Source organism: Ovis canadensis, chromosome 3, assembly GCF_042477335.2.
Source record: "Ovis canadensis isolate MfBH-ARS-UI-01 breed Bighorn chromosome 3, ARS-UI_OviCan_v2, whole genome shotgun sequence".
NCBI classification, from domain to species: Eukaryota; Metazoa; Chordata; class Mammalia; order Artiodactyla; family Bovidae; genus Ovis; species Ovis canadensis.
In genome coordinates, this window is record NC_091247.1 from 138459118 (window position 1) to 138476474 (window position 17357).

Sequence of the window (17357 nt, forward strand, 5' to 3'; positions counted from 1 at the left end):
ACCAATTCAGTGAACATGAATTTGGGCAAACTCCAGGAGATGGTGAGGGATAGGAAGACCTGGCATGCTCCTCTCCACAGGGTTGCAAAGAGTCAGACACAACTTAGCAACTGAACAACAACAAACGCCAGTCATTGTGCTTGGTATGACAGGCATAGCAGGGGGGAAAAAGATAGTCCTTGCCTACATGATACCCACCATCTTTAAGTAAAGTTCTTATAACAGACTTGTGGTGGCCAAGAGGGAAGGGGGTGAGGGAAGGATGGGAGGGGGTGAGGGCAGGATGGGTGAGGAGTTTAGGATCAACAGATGCAAACTATTATATTTAGGATGGATAAACAAGGTCCTACTGTATAGCACAGGGAACTCTATTCAATATCCTGTGAAAAACCATAATGGAAAATAATATGAAAAAGAATGTATAACTGAATCACTTTACTATACAACAGAAAGTAACACTACATTGTAAATCAACTATACTTCAATAAAATTTTTAAAAGAATGTTCTTACATAATGGTGGTGGTAGTTTATTCGCTAAGTCGTGTCCAACTTTTGCAACATCATGGACTGTGGCCTGCCAGGCTCCTCTGTCCATGGGATTCTCCAGGCAAGAATATTGGGTTGCCATTTCCTTCTCCAGGGGATCTCCCCAGCCCAGAAATCGAACCCGGTTTCCTGCATTGCAGGCAGATTCTTTACTGACTGAGCTATGAGGGAAGCTCCTTTCCTATATAATATCCTGCCCAAACTGTGTAGCCTGAATCTGACGATGAAAACAATCAGTCCACAAAACACCATTCTGCAAAAAGCTGACTTTTTAAAAAATGTTAATTTATTTAGGCAGTGATTAATGCTGAAAAAGCGTTAGTCGCTCAGTCATGTCTGACTCTTTGTAGCTCCATGGACTATATCCTCCCAGGCTCCTCTGTCCATGGACTTCTCCAGGCAAGAATACTGGAGTGGGTAGCCAATTTCTTCTCCAGGCAATCTATTTAGGCTGGGCCAGCTCTTAGCTGCGGCATGCAGGATTTTTTTTTTTTTTAGTTTTAGCATGTAGGATCTAGCTCCCTGACCAGGGATCAAACCCTGGCCCCCTGCATTGGGAGTGTAGAGTCTTAGCCACTGGACCACCAGCAGAGTCCCCAGAAAGATGATTTTCTCCAGAACAATTGACCTGTAATCTTCAAAACTGTCAGTCAAGAATTACCAGTTGAGGAACTATTCCAGATTAATAAAGGAGAATAAACAGACATGACAATGAAAAGCAACGCATAACCCTGCATTGGACCTGGACTGGGGAGAAACATTTTACAATTAAAAAAAATTATTGAACAATTAGCAAAATGTGAATATAGAGTGTATTAGTATTTCATATATGTGTATATATAGAAGAGAGAGGATGAAATGTGGCAAAATATGAAAAATTGTTCAAGTATGATTAAAGGTAAGTGGGTGTTAATTATACTGTTCATGGAAACTTTTCTCTACCTCTGATATTTTTCAAACTAAAAAGTCAGGAGGGAATCAAGAAATCTTGACTGTAAAGGTTATGACGTCTCCTTCCCTGAACAACCTTGATAAACAAACTTGCCATCATTTTTGTTTGGAACAAATCCCACCCAGAACGATCTAGCCCAAGATCAGGAACTTAGATCAGAGGGATGGGTGGGAGGATAGAACTCCTTTGTCTTTGATTTACAACCAAAATTGTCAGCAAGTAAAAATGCCTGGAAAGAAACCACAACCTTGGCTCATGTCAGTATAGTTATAAAAACTACATACTTGTTATTGTCATTTTGTGGGACTAACACAAATTAATAAATCAAGGCCCTAGACTGAATTCTGTGAGGCATTGGAGAAGAGTCGCAGAAGCCAGAGGCAAAGAAAAATGGTATCTGGAAAAGAGAGATACCAGGCATATGTGCAAGAATTACAGAAACCTGAAGAGAGAGGTGGAAGAGAACCAGAATTTTGCTGAACGGCAAGTAATGCACATATGTAATTTCATCTAACCCCATAACAACTGAACAAAGTATTATTATTCCGCTTCACAGACTGAGAGATTACTTTCCAAGATCATATAGCCAATAAAAAGAAGTGTTGGAATTTGAACTTGGTTCTTCATAACTTCAAAGCCCGTGTTCTTTGTACTGAGCATTCTGCCTCCACAAAGAATAAAATTAATGGTTATTATTGGATAAATTGAGCCAGTTCTTATTCTAGTGCTCAAGTCAGCCTGTCAGGGTCTCCCCTTTCCTCCCTGACAGACACTGATGGGCATGGGCTGGAAGTAGTTTGATTATTGAATCTGAAAGCTCCATACAAACCACCTGCTAAAATCTTAATCCAGCCAAGGGCCAAAATGTCTCCAGATTTTGCTCTCAGGTGCCAAGAAAGGCAATTCTGAAACACCCCTGTAGCCATTCCAAGAATTCCCAAGTGCAGTTTTACATTTAATTACAATTCCTACCCACAACTCTAGCCCATATCCTCTAGTTTGAATTTTAATGGAAATATATAATAGGATAATATTAATACATCTAAGTGCTTAGTCACTCAGTCATGTCTGACTCTTTTCTACCCATGGACTGCAGCCTGCCAGGCTTGTCTGTCCATGAGGATTCTCCAGGCAAGAATCCTGGAGCGGGTGGCCACACCCTTCTCCAGGGGACCTTCCTGACCCAGGGATCCAAGCCAGGTTTCCCACATTGCAGGTGGATTCTTTACCAACTGAACCATGGAGGAAGCCCAATCTCTAGATGTCTACATGTCACCCTTCTTTTTTTTTGTATGTTTTAGTTGTGTTTTTTTTATTTTTGTTTTTGTTTTTGTTTTTTTTTTTGGCCATGCATGGCATGTGAGATCTTAGTTTCCCCACCAGGGATCAAACCCATGCCCCCTGCAGGGGGAACGTGGTGTCTTAGCCACTGGACTGCCAGGGAAGCCCCTATATGTCACCTTTCTGAGACTCCTTTTATCATACTATTCCAAATCTTTTCTGTTCATTACCTCATTTTTGAGAAGAACAAAACCATCTTCAGTTTAGGTTAGGAAGAACTAGAGAAAGAAATGAAACCTTATTCTCTTTGGCTAGAGGAAGATGAGGGTGGGGAAACAAACAATTTTTAAAATGGGAGCCTGATGGCAGGAAGATGGTTGCAACTTCCCTGACAATCTAAATACCTCCAGATTTGGCCTTCCTAAACCTCAACCATCACCCAAGGCTTCCAGATGCTGCCAGCGCACACCATTAAGAAACATGTGTCACAAAGGACAGCCCCAACTGGGACAAAGGAGAGCAGAAAGGCAGACGGTGCCAGTTTAATGAGGATGGTTTAACAAAACGTCTTTTAAGCTTCCTAATTCACTTGGCCATTTGCTCCCTAGACTTGGCTGCCAATCAGGAGCAGACTGGAAATGTTTGCTAGAGAACAGCAATCTCCTCCTTATCCTTAACCCAGAAGAACCCAGGATTACAAAAATGTCAACGTGTCAGTCACTCTAAAACATGATTAATCCCACCCCAGAGCTACAAATTCATGATGATTCTGGGGGAAAGGACTTCAGCTACATCACCTTGATCAGTATGGTTAGACTGTTGGTGACCAGAGATCAGACTTGGTGGAATATAAAAATGAGCATTAGTGTTCCCATCATACCCCATGTCCGCGCCCAGCTCTGAGCTCATAATACCTAGAACATTCTCGATACTTATTAATCATCCATAGAAATAAGCACAAAGGCCAATGGACTTCAGACATCAGCATAGACCTCTTGGTCTTTATATGGATCTCCTCATGATTTTGTAAATGTTATTATAGGGTATGGACTCCAGACAAGAAATAATGGGTATATGGAAATGCTATGAGTGTAGGAAGATCATCAGAGAAAATAAAGGACTATCTTTCCATTTTCGTTTCACAAGGAAGAAGGCTCCAGATATGCCCAAAGACAGGGCATTGGCAAAGCAGCATCTAAGGATCCTAATTTTATTCAGGGAAATTATATTAAAATTTAGATTAAACCTAAGGAATTTTACCCGAAATCACTGGTTTCAGATATTTGGGGATCATCAACCTAGCTATCAATTCAATTCAGCCAACATGAAGTCACTTAAACACTTAGCACCTTGTCCCCACTATCTATCCAGTAGGTTCCTATAGCCGGCAAATACTGTGTATCCAGGGCCAGCCTCCTGCCAGACTCTCTGGTCCACCCTCCTGGTCCATAAAATTGGTCATTCTGAACGATGAGCTGCTCTCAGATCCCACTCAGATTCCCCCAGCAGCCATCAGAGAGTGCTGCCCTTCCTCGAAGCAGACGACAGCCCTAAATCACGACCGCCCTGACTGCTGCATTGCAGCAGATAACTGAAGTGTGAGTGCCCTCTACCCTCCTTCTAGAAAATGACACATTCCTCAAGTCTTAAAAAGACACACACACACACACACACACACACACACACACACACACCCCTTCTCCCAACCAGACCTGCAGTTTCCAGATCTCTGCTAAATCTGAACTTCTATAATGGTATTTTCAGGACTTTCTTTTTGTTGTCCTTCTGTCGTGTAGTCCTACTATTAACCTTCTCCGTGGCTCTCTACTTGAACAGGACGAACCTTTCCCACACATGAACACTTCGCTGTCATTCACAGGACCGCCCTCGCACAGACTGTCCCTCTCTGCCTAGAATACCCTCCCTCCAAACCTTTTTCAACATGACCCTTCTTCAGGAAGCTTCTCTAGCCACACCCACAGGTATTTGATCTCTCCAGTATATTCTCTTTGCCCGTCTCTCCCCTCGTTAGGGTCCAGTGGTATAATTCACTGGCCTAGAACTTGGCAGTGGGAGAACACCCAGCTGGGGAGAAGAGCAGGAGTCATGAATGGTGGCATGAAACCGAGGAACACAGCTTCTGCCTAGGACGCTTTCTGCTGACTTCTCCTTCCCGCTAAAGCCTGAGGCACAAAGAGTCAACTGGGCACAGGCAGGGAGAAGTGAATTCCCGTGACAAACGGAAAGTACAAAGGGGATAACCCAAATTATCTGAGACAAAGCACATTATCCGGGACGTTTTTTATTTGCCCCAGTGTCATGCCCTTGATGTCCAAAGACTGAACAGACAACGGAGTTTTATTACTTTTATTGCTTTACTTAATTTGGAAAATAAGTCATCTAGTGCTTTGCCATCAAGCAGCATGATATGATACTCAAACTGTAATAACTAAGTTTAATATTACACTATAGTAAAGAGGAGTGGTCTAGTAGTCAAATGGCTGGATATTGTTTAAAATAGGATTTTCCTTGTTTCAGGAGGATTGTGGAGGCATGCACGAAAAACCCATGTGTTGTAAGCTCCCAGAGAAGAGAATTTTCTGAATTGGCTATCATTTATCCTATACTGCCTGCTTATTAGTATACAGATGGATTCTGTTACTTTGGGGTTGGGTCTAAAGTGAAAAACTGGACAAACCCTATATTGATTCTGGTTTCTTGTGGAAACCACAAAAACTTTCCATGTGAGAAAGACTGTTTTCAAACTATTAAAAACCAGAGTTCAACTAAGTGTAAATGAATACAAAGATAAATTGCAAGTTAGAAAACTCAGGCACCAGAATAATTCTTTGTGCAAAAGAATTCAGCCAAGACCAATGTCTTTTTCCCCCTAAATCATTAACATAAGCACTATCACCTCCAAATCACCACACACTCGTTTATACACAGTGCAAGGCGATGGTGACAGACAGAGGATTCTCCCCTCTGGGAATGCACAATTAGAGGCATTTTATGAATTGTTCCCCAATTCCCAAAATAAGTAAATGATACATAAACCAGGAACTGGAAAGGGTATTCCTAAATCAGAAATGAACAGTACGATATTTACATCAGAGACAAGGGCATGTCAAGATCCCAGACGATGTTACAGCTGACAGAAGATAAGAGTAGTGGGGCTTCATTCTCCAGTGTTGGCAAGATTAGAGTGTCTCTTCTGCCCATCAGGGGACGTCTGAGAAGGCTGCATGGAAGAGGGGGAATTGCTCCATCTTGGCCTTTTGTTCAAGTTTTCCAGGGAAACATCAGTTCAAACTACATCTTCATAATGGTGTGAAGCCTGGGCTATATCCAGCCTTCACAAACTCAACAAAACAAACAAATCCAGTTTGCTCAACTATGCAGACCCAGCTTAATATATACACACGAATACAGACCTCAGTACTAAAATACAACAATAATTTTTTTTAAAGTCTCAGTCTTGGTCTGTGAAAAAAAGTCTATCAATCAGGGAAAAACCATTTCAGTGTAATAAGTCTGTTACATCTCCCCTGAGGAGAGAAAAGTCAAGCTAAGAACGTTCCCCTGAAAGTTTGGAAAGAAAGCCGAAGTGACTAAATTCAACTCTTACCAAGGGAAATACATATGCAATCTTCTCTCCTAGAAGTCTTCCAAAAAGCAGCCTCACCAAACTGATCGCTTGTCCCATGCATCTTCCCTCTGCCTATGGTCTTACTCTGTGCTGCATTCTGCTTGAATGCTACTTGGGAGAATCCTCTGTCTCCCTTTCTGAAATAGAAACTCCTTAGGGTAGAAGCTGCTTCATGTTCTCTCACTGAGGCTAAAAACCATAAGTCTGCAAGTAAATATTGCCAGCTGCAACCAAGACTTGAACTTGAAAGCTTGGCAGCCCCCAAACAGCTACCTCATCCAACTCAACTAGCTACCCCACCACCCACAGCACTACCCCTCACAAATCCCATCCCAGTCTGACAGAGGCTGAATTCGAAGTAGTGAAAACCTATCCTGACATAGACCAAAATGCTCCAAATTTACACCAACCTGGTGTTGACAAAATCCACCTACCCAAATATAATCCAAAATCCGTGTAGATATAGACCAAAACATTTTACTTCCTTCCCTCAATATTCATGGAGCTTATACTACGTGCAGACACTACACTAGTATCATTATACCACTTTTTGGGTAAACTGATAGCCAGAGCCTCTGATGTTAAATCCAACATTCCCCAGTCATGATTTGACATATTTTCAGGTTTAATTTCAGTCAGAGTCCAGTTTGGGGAATTCCTAACCTTTCTATCATCCCAAATAAGATCATCAACTTGACAAAAGCAGAAGCCTCAATCCCAAAGAAGGACGACGCCAGCAAATGTTCAAACTACTGAACAATTGTGCTCATTTCACATGCTAGCAAGGTTATGCTCACAATCCTTCAAACTAGGTTTTAGCAGTATGTGAACCAAGAACTCCCAGACAAACAAGCAGGGTTTAGAAAAGGCAGAGGAACCAGAGATCAAATTGCCAACATTGTTGAATCATGAAGAAAGCAAGGGAATTCCAGAAAAACATCTACTTCTGATTAACTGACTATGCTAAAGCCTTCGATTGTATGGATTACAACAAAATGGAAAATTCTTAAAGAGATGGGAATGCCAGACCACCTTACCTGCCCTGAGAAACCTGAATGCAGGTCAGGAAGCAACAGTTTGAACCAGACATGGAACAACAGACTGGTTCAAAATTGGGAAAGGAGTACTCAAGGTTGTATATTGTCACCCTGCTTATTTAACTTATATGCGGAGTACATTATATGAAATGCCAGGCTGGATGAATCACAAGCTGGAATCAAGATCGCTGACAGAAATATCAACAACCTCAGATATGCTAATGATATCACTCTAATGACAGAAAGTGAAGAATTAAAGAGCCTCTTGACAAGGAAAGCTGGCTTGAAACTCAACATTAAAAAAACTAAGATCATGGCATCTAGTCCCATCACTTCATGTCAAATAGAAGGGGGAAAAGTGGAAGCAGTGACAGGTTTTCTTTTCTTGGGCTCCAAAATCACTGCAGACAGTGATTGCAGCCATAAAATTAAAAGATGCTTGCTCCTTGGAAGGAAAGCTATGACAAACCTAAACAGCATATGAAAAAGTAGAGACATTACTTGGCCGACAAAGGTCCATATAATCAGAGCTATGGTTTTTCCAGTAGTCATGTAGAGATGTGAGAGCTGGACAATAGGAAGGCTGAGCGCCGAAGAACTGATGCTTTCAAATTGTGATACTGGAGAAGACTCTTGAGAGTCCCTTGGACTGCAAGGAGATCAAGCCAGTCAACCCTAAAGGAAATCAACCCTGACTATTCACTGGAAGGACTGATGCTAAAGCTGAAGCTTCAATACTTTGGCCACCTGATGCACAGAGCAGACTCATTGGCAAAGCCCCTGATGCTGGGAAAGATTGAAGGCAAAAGGAGAGGAGGGAAGCAGAGGATGAGATGGTCGGATAACATCACCATCAGTTTTGAGCACTCCAGAAGGCAGTGGAGGACAGAGCAGCCTGGTGTGCTGCACCATAGGGTCGAGAAGAGTCAGACACAACTTAGCAACAGAACAGCAAGAATCTTTCTATCACACCAAACAAGATCATCAACAGGACAAATCCAAAAGCACAATCAGAAGCCTTTGCTTCTGGAGCTCTTCAGTGACTAAATGGGCTACTACAAAGAATCAGATTTCCCAAACAGGATTCCGAAAGAGAGTTGCAAAAAGCCAAGAAGGGTATGAAACTAAAGGATTAAAAGGTGATGTGATATGTTGATGTCAAAAGTGAAAGTCAGTTCCTTCTCCTTCTCCCTGCAATTCTCTATTTCCCTTTTCTCAGCCTATCAACCCAGAACTTCTCATTACAGTCCTCAGAAGAAAACAGGAGAAGGAAATCCATCTTCCTGTCCACCTTATTTTCCAACCTACAGCTGTAACACAGGAAGGCTTTTGTCCCAAGGGGCACTAACCTACACTCATTTTTTCCAAGAAGCCGTGCTGAACAGCTTTAGTTTTGTTGCCCCTTCCCCAAACCTTCCTTTTCCTGCACACACAGAATCTAGAAATCCAACCAGGGATCCCATGTATCACTGTATGCTGTCTCTGCTTTGAGACTAGCAGTTGTGAGTGGCCAGAGCCCACAGGCCCTTCTACCACAGACTTCCTCCCAACACCCATGATAATACACTGCACGTGAAGTAGCTTAGGAAATACCAACTACCTCTCTGGTTATCTTCCGTCATACCTTTAAAGGTGTCCTCTGTCCACACCATGTAAGTAGATGACCATCTCTCTCTCTCTGTCCTCTCTCACCAGACTTTGCTGGGTTCCTCTTATAGCCCTAGGTTGCTACTCCACATCCCATCATCTCCCTTGGAGAGTTAATTTGCTTTAGAAAGACACCAGATCATCTGAGTTATAAGAAGGTTGTATCGTACCTCAGAGTCCTGAGTTCTTATCCAAACATAAATCAGTGTGACTTCTCCACCAAGACCCACCCAGCTCATGCATTAGCATCTACAGCAAAGAACCTTCACCACCATGCTTTTTAGGAGATGCACTCATTCCCTGATCTCTTCTTTCTTTCTTTCTTTCTTTTTTTTGTTTGTTTGTTTGTTTGTTTTTGACATGCCTCCTGCAGTGGAAGCACAAACTGCAAACCTCTAGACTACCAAAGAATTCCCTCCCTGGTTCTTGCTCCAGACTGCCTTGTGACTTCTGTGATAATAAAAGGACAAAAAGAATAGAATCCAAAAATAATGTTTATGAATTTGGAATAGACTTTTCAAAGGAAGCTAGCCTTCCCACATGATTTTGCTTACACTAAAGTTAAAATGAGTCTGCCTTCTGGGGGCATGTATCACATGTCGATTAATAACAGAGAGAAGCTGCCCAAGAGCTGCTGGAGGGCAAGAGAAGACAGTTTAGAAATAAACACTTGCCACAGCCAATCAATAAGACAGGTGTCATGCACGGATAACTGCTGTCTGAGCTTCTGTGTTGGTGGCAAGTGGGGGCTACTCTCTAGTTGCAGTGGCGGGCTTCTCGTGGCAGTGGCTTCTCTTATTGTGGAGCGCAGGCTTTAGGGCACTTGGCCTGCAGCAGTTGCGGTGCACAGGCTTAGCTGTCCTGTGACATGTGGAATCTTCCTGGACCAGGGATTGAACTGGTGTCCCTTGCATTGCAAGGCAGATTCTTAACCACTGGACCACCAGGGAAGCCCCTACCTCAGCTTTTTTAAATTAGATAAGAAGGGGAAGGAGATGACCTTCAGCAGATGTAAAAATATCTATCTAGCTCCTTGAGCATGCAGGAAGAAGCCCACCCAATCCTCTCATTCGTGTGGACCACCTTGTTAAACTGGACTAATGCTCTGCAGAGTCCACATACATGTCCTTCCTGAGATGATGAGATAAGGAGACTTTCAGAACCACACGTGAGAAAGGTGAAGAACCCCAAGGAGACAGCAGACCCAGGAGGAAGAATCTTCGTTTGTTCCAAGGTCATGTCTAAGTACACTATGTGGCAGGCCATGCTGCAGTAAAGCGAGGCCCTCGCCAGTGCATTAAGGCCAGGAGCAACAGCACGGCCGAAGAGGGAAGGATGCCGGGGAAAAGGAGCCAAGGACTAACTTCCTCTAACTCATATTTTCCTAGGACCCATCTACTGAGGACTTGTCTGGCTTGGTGGAGAATGGAGTGTAGGCCTCCAAATCACTCTGGCTCTAGCAAACCTAGCCATCCCCTCAAGCTCCCGAGGCCTCTGATCTACACCCCCAATCTAAAGTCCTACCCTGGCACCACGGAATACCCTCTGCTCAAACCCCACAGAATTTCTGTGGCCAGCAGCTCTCTGGGCCCAGGCTTCTTCCCTTTGGCTCTGGCTATTTTACAACCACAGAAAACCACTTACCCATGGCCTTTTCCTACCTCAGAGGAGAAAAAACTGAGAAGAAAAATACAAGCCAAACCCAGGGAGAGGTAAGGAGGGGACTTAGCCAAGCAGCATCAGGAAGAAGGCCAGGGCGCCCAGAGGCGGGGCTTTGGGAATGGGGTGGGAAAGTATGAAAGAGATGGTTTAGCCTGGAATCCAGGAGGAGCTTGAGGTGGGCAATGGAGAGCAAGAAGATCAAACCAGTCACTCCTAAAGAACATCAACTCTGAATATACATTGGAAGGACTGATGCTGAAGCTGAAGCACCAATGCTTTGCCCACCTGATGCAAAGAGTTGACCCACTGAAAAGACCCTGATGCTGGGAAAGATTGAGGGCAGGAAGAGAAGGGGGTGGTAGAGAATGAGATGACTGGATGGTATCACTGATTCAATGGACAGGAGTTTGAGCAAACTCTGGGAGATAGTGAAGGACAGGGAAGCCTGGCTTGCTGCAGTCCATGGTGTTGCAAAGGACTGGACATGACTTAGCAGCAACTGAACAGCAATGGAAGGCAACCAGGGCCCTGTCTGGGTGAGGAGGCAAAGCGTGGTAAACATTCGGTCACGTCCAATTCTTTGGCTGCCAGGCTCCTCTGTCCTTGGGAATTCTCCAGCAAGAGTACTGGAGTGGATTGCCATGCCCTCCTCCAGGGAATCTTCCCAACCCAGGGATCAAACCCAGGTCTCTCGCATTGCAGAGATTCTTTACCATCTGAGCCACTAGGGAAGCCCAAGAATACTGGAGTGGGTAGCCTATCCCTTCTCCCGGAGAACTTCCTGACCCAAGACTAGAACCAGGGTCTCCCAAATTGCAGGCAGATTCTTTACCAGCTGAGCTATCAGGGAAGCCCGGGGAGGCAAAATGAGACTTTAAATGGAGATTGGCTGGAGAATGAGCAAGACGCTATGGATTAAGAAATACACATACTTTCTAGGGTCCTGCGTAAGCACGGGGGTTTGATTGATTGGGGGAGAGTCTGGGGAGGCGGTGGAGCCCCACATGTGGAGATGTGGGAACCAGTCCCAAATCCAGTTAAAGGATCTCGACTCAAGAGTCCTCTAAACAAGGATGGAAGAAAACAACCCCACCAGCCTCTCCCAGAATCCTCCCACCAGGCTGCTCTATCCCCACCACCCATCTGAGCCCCCCTTACCCATATTTCCCATCACTCCAGAAACAAAACTAAAAGGAAACTAGTTTAAGCTTTATATCCGGAGTCAGAGAGACAGACAGATAGATGGACAGTTATACTGCCTATATTAGAGCACTGCCACTGTAGCAGAAAGAACCGCTCCAGATCTCAGAAAGGACTCCCAACTGAAGAAAACCGCAAAGCCACCGACCCTGCCCTAATACGCCTCCATCAGGCATAGAGCATTAATTGAACACCTCCTTTATTCCAGACACTACGCCGGGCAGTGGACAAGGGGGTCCCAGTCAAGGGTACAGAACCCAAATTCCTAGAGGCAAGGGAGACAGGCAGGAACTGGAAGGATGGCTGCAATGACAGAACAGTTGGGGAGAGGCTTCTGGGTGTTTGATTTATGCCTGTTCCCGCAGTCCTAGGCTGTCTTCCCCTGCTGCAAGCTGGGGTTTTCCCAGCTGTGCATCTGCTGGAGGGAAAGAAGGGCGGGTCCAGGGGGAGGGTCCACGTCCTTGCATCTGGTCCCAAGAGCAATCCCTTCCCCTTTCTCCCCCGCTATCCACTGCCTGCTGGGCAGAGGGTGGGGGCTGGGGGAAATGCCAGGGCCCGCAGATAATCACCAGGTAATGAAAAGTACTGGCCCAGGGCTGGGGGGAACGCAGAGGATGCAGAGTTGGGGCCATAAATCTCCCTGGGAGGAGGGGGCACAGAATGGGGGGGCATGACAGTTGGAGCCCATCCAGGTGATTTCACGTGAAGTATCTGAACCTTGAGGGGTGGGAGGAGGAAAAACGAGAGATGGGCAGGGGTAGGAGCCAGAGACAGGGGGAGAGGCTGAAAGAGACACAGATAAGAGAAGCAAATGAGAGATGGAAGGGCAGGCGAGAGATGGGAACAGTGATGGGGGAGGCAGACAAGGAGACAGATGGGAGGAGGTGGAGATGGAGAGACTACAAGGCACACACGGTGAAACTCGTAAAGATGTGAGGGTCCGAGCGACCCTCGGAGAGAGGCAGGAAGGCATGAGGAAGAGAGGGAGACATGGTGAAACTCGTAAAGATGTGAGGGTCCGAGCGACCCTCGGAGAAAGGCAGGAAGGCATGAGGGAGAGAAGGAGAGAGAGGAGCTGATGGCAGAGTTCTAGAAAGACTCAGACCAAAAAAACACCTGGAGTCAGAAAGACAGACTGACTGACTGACAGACAGTCAGATCTGCCTGACAGAGATGAAGGTGAAGGAGGCAAAGAAGAAACAAAGAAAACAGGGATGCGGTGAGGAGATGGGAGGGAGCGAGACAAAGAGAGAGCAGGAGGCAAGTGTAGAGCAGGAGGAGGGAGCAAGGCCGGGGAGGAGGATATATATTTTCTTTATGATCCTCTTCAATCTCACTCGGCTCACTGCTGAGCCGGTTCCCCTCTCAGGTGCTGCTCGGTGGTGGATGTGCCCAGAAAGCTGATCAGGTGAAACTGCTGCCATAGCTAGCCCCAGGCTCCCTCCCAGTGCCAACCTGGGGGATCTCAGAGACCCTTGCCCAAATGTGAAAACCTGGCCTGCCTCTCCTTCCTACTTCTCCCCCTAAATACTGCAATCAAAAGAGGCCTGAAGCTTGGCCAGAAATTTTGCAGAGCTAATGGAGCCTCACACAACCAGTACGAGGGCAAGTGGGGCAGAGGAGAGAGAGAAATAGAGGCAGGCAGGCAAGCTCTAGCAGAAGGGACATATTTTGGTCAGGTGTCGCTTGGAGAAGAACCAGTAGAGGGAAGGACTGGGATGATGTCTGCCTTTGAGAGCTAAATGAGCAGAATGCAAAGGATAAGTAAAATAAGATACTAGTGACTGTCCATCAATTTGGGGGCGACCATTTAGACACCTTCTGAGCAATTATGATCAACCCCTTCAAGCAACTCTCCACTATAAAAGGCCCCCACAAATATACACAGGAAATATGAAACCCACAAAAAGGAGAAACTGAGGCATAAAATAAAGATCCTGAGGCCAGTGTATATGCATGAATCCAGATTTTAAGGGACCAGTGATGGAGCAACCAGCCAAGGTTTGAAGACGTAAGACTTAGCCCTGCAAGCTGGACCCTGCCTTGAGCTGAGCTCTGCAAACACAAGCTCCCCCAGCTCCTCTCAGGGCAACAATCGAAACAATCTGAAGGGGAACTGTTCTCCCCACCCCCTTCTCTGTCAGCCACCTTTTAAGGTCCCAGAAGCCAGATGTCTGATTATAGGTAGAGCCCAAAGAGTCTCTTTAGCAGCAGGGGGAATCTTATCCCAGCTGGTTTGGGTCTCCCAGAGGTAAATTCAGAGGCCGGAGGACAACAGCTGAGGTCACCTAACTCTTCCTACAGCCATCTCAAAGAGGTATGGGTGGATAGCCACTACGGGACAAGAAGGGAGGGACTTCACAAACCACGGAAGAGGAGGACCCAATACCCAGAGTGCCTGTCAACAACTAGGTAGGTCAGTACTTCTGGTATAGGAACCAAGGCTGGGCAGCCCAGGCTCCCAACCAGCTTAGGGATCCCGGAGGCAGCTCTAGGTCTGTGTCTTGGCTGGGTCAAGCAAAGCTGCAACTCGGAAGCTCTGCAGTACTAGAGGGCACCGCTAGGGAGTGCGCGCCAGCAGTCAGGCTCTAGAGAGGCTGGAATCGGCTGACGTGGAGGAGACCGGAAGGCAATCGATCAGAGTCGCCCTGGCAACCGGGCTGAGCCTGAGACAGACAGCACGTCGATAATGAAATCATCGTTAAATGACTTCAAGCCCTAATTAATAATCCCGGCCAACCGAGGCCATGCCTGACTGGGGTCGGGGGGAGGGGATGTCATTGTTGGGGGAGCATTGGAAGCTTCTGGACAATTAATCAATTAATCCACTCACTCAATAATTGGCTCCTTTGTCCTCTGCTGTGCCCCCTCCCCCACCGCATCCACCTCTGACTGTGGAGAGGGTAAGAAGAGATGTGGGGCTAATCATTTCCAAGGGTCACAGAGCCTCCTTCTCCTTTTTATTCACACGTCTGTTTCCTGGACCATCTCACTGAAACCTTCCCCAAGGTTGGAAGTTCCTATGCTTTTATAAGACTTACCAAAGGGGGAATATTTCAGGACCTGGAGCCTTAGCTATCCAGGAACTTCCCCATAGCCCTCTACTCCTTATCCTATTGCATCCTCACCCACCACCCCCACACACCACACACACACACACACACAGGTGCACAAACAGACTAATCACCCACCCACAGCCCACCCTGACTGAGGAAAGAGCCCTGAACTCCAAGCCAAGAGTCAGGTTTATCCCAGCCACACCAGCCCACGTTTAAATATGTGACCTTGGGCAGATTGCATGTCCTCTCCAAAGATAATCAGTTTCCCCATCTGTTACATGAGGGGATCCAACTGATTCGCAAGATTTTCTAAGATTCCTTCCTGTCCTCTATGTAGTATCCTATGATGCTAATAATGGCACTTGGATCACCTCCCACTCCTCTCTACTCAGTTTCTTTACCTTTGGGAGGTACAGGAGATTGGAAGGAGTGCCGGGCACTGATTTATCAAATTCCCCATCCCCAAAGAATTCACCTTGAGACCTGGATAAAGGGAGATGGCAGAAGAGTGTATGGGAGAAAGCTTCCACCAGCCCATCCCCCACCTGCCCAGTCTGTCTGGTCACCGCCACCCACCTTGCTTATTGCTCTCCACAACCCCCAGCAGGAAATGAAAAAGGTACAGGAAATTGCACTTTAAATCCCCCAGCTCCTGGCTCCCTCCAGCAAGCCAGGGAGCTGGGGACAGACTAACCTCACAAACCAGGCTTTCTCTGTTTGTAATTAGTAAGCCACTTAAGAAGGGAGGGGCCTCCCTGCAGAAAGAGCCCCTCCCTCCACCACAACCAAGTGGGCTATTCAAAAAAAAGGGGGTGTTGGGGACAGCATATGGGTTTGGAGAGAAGGAACCAGGAGGTCTAAGAAAGATCAAGAGTGTCAGTGAGGCACCTAGACTGGGCAGCACAGGTCAAAGTTTCTGGGAGAGCTGGTTTATAGCACCACCTGTAGTTTGGGGAACCCGGGCGGAGCCAAAGGCTGGGATGGGGATGGACAGTGGAGAAGGAACCCTCCAGAGAAACCCTGCAGAGAAGACCAGGGAACAAAACCCATCAGGTCCATCCCACCCCCATGGACACTTAGTAGTTTAATAAAGTTCAGAATGTCCAGGGCTTATGTGTAATTAAAGCCAGGAGCTGGGTAATTACATTTCTTCTCCGAGTTCTGCCCTTGACCTGCTTCCTCCCCCCACATACACACATCTTTTATGAAAGACACTGAACTTTAGAAAATATCTCCACTAAAGAGATGGGCTTCATTTCAGCAAAAGAAATTGAGAGTACAATTTGAAAAGAATTTCAAAGGGGAGGTAAACGCTAGAACAAATGAGAAGTACATGAACACACACACAGCCCCAAAAGGAAAAGGAAAGCCTGCCCCTGACTGCTGTTTCTTTTCATGTGTGATTGACCTCCAGATGATGTATCTCACATCATGCAGCAAAATACAGTCTCTCTAAACAGGAGGACAATATTTCCCCCAAACCCTATCTCCAGGAGTGCAATGATTGCTCCCCTTGGGGTCATGACTAACATGCCAGCAGAAGGGTTACACAGGCCACAGGCAAGAGCCCCAGGTGGAGGCACCTAGCCTGGTGTCCTATCCCCCAGGCCCTCCCTCTTCTGTTTTATCTCAACCTCTTTGTACCTCTTAGCGTCCATTCTTTGAACTCACCCTGTGAACCAAGTTCTGGGAAAGGGAAAGGGTCCAAACAGAGGAGAAGAAGGGCCCTGATCTCTGGGATGTGAGAAGAGAGACACACCAGAGAAAAGATCCAGACAGAAAGAAAATGCATGTAAGTTAACAGAGTGTAGCCAGATCCTTCAGGTGCCAATGGGCCTATGGAAAGGGGAGAGGAAATAAAGATTGAGACTCTAAAGCAAGATCAGAGAGGAGTAAATGCCAGGTTTAGAGGTTAGAAGGTGCAAAGAGCTTGGGAGGCAGGAGGCTGACGTGCCCAGCAGGTATGGAGAGAATAAGCTGGGAAGACATCAAAGATGAGGATGAGGACGATTTAAATGCCGAGTACATTTAGAGTTATAAATCTTTACAACTGTACACAGTTCTTTTGCATAAATTTCATTTTATCCTCAATAATAAGCCACAGAAGCAGGTACTGGTATCGCTGTTTTATAGACAATGAAATTAAGGCACAGAGAGGCTGAGTAACTTGCTTCAGTTCACAGAGCTGGTAATTGGCAGAGCAAGGAATCAAATTGTGTGTATCAACTCCTGCTGGTTCTGCTTCTTGGGAAAGTAGTGAAGGAGAGACTACCTCCCAGAGGGCAAAAGACCTGCCTCCTGGCGCCCTTCTCAGCATGTTCTG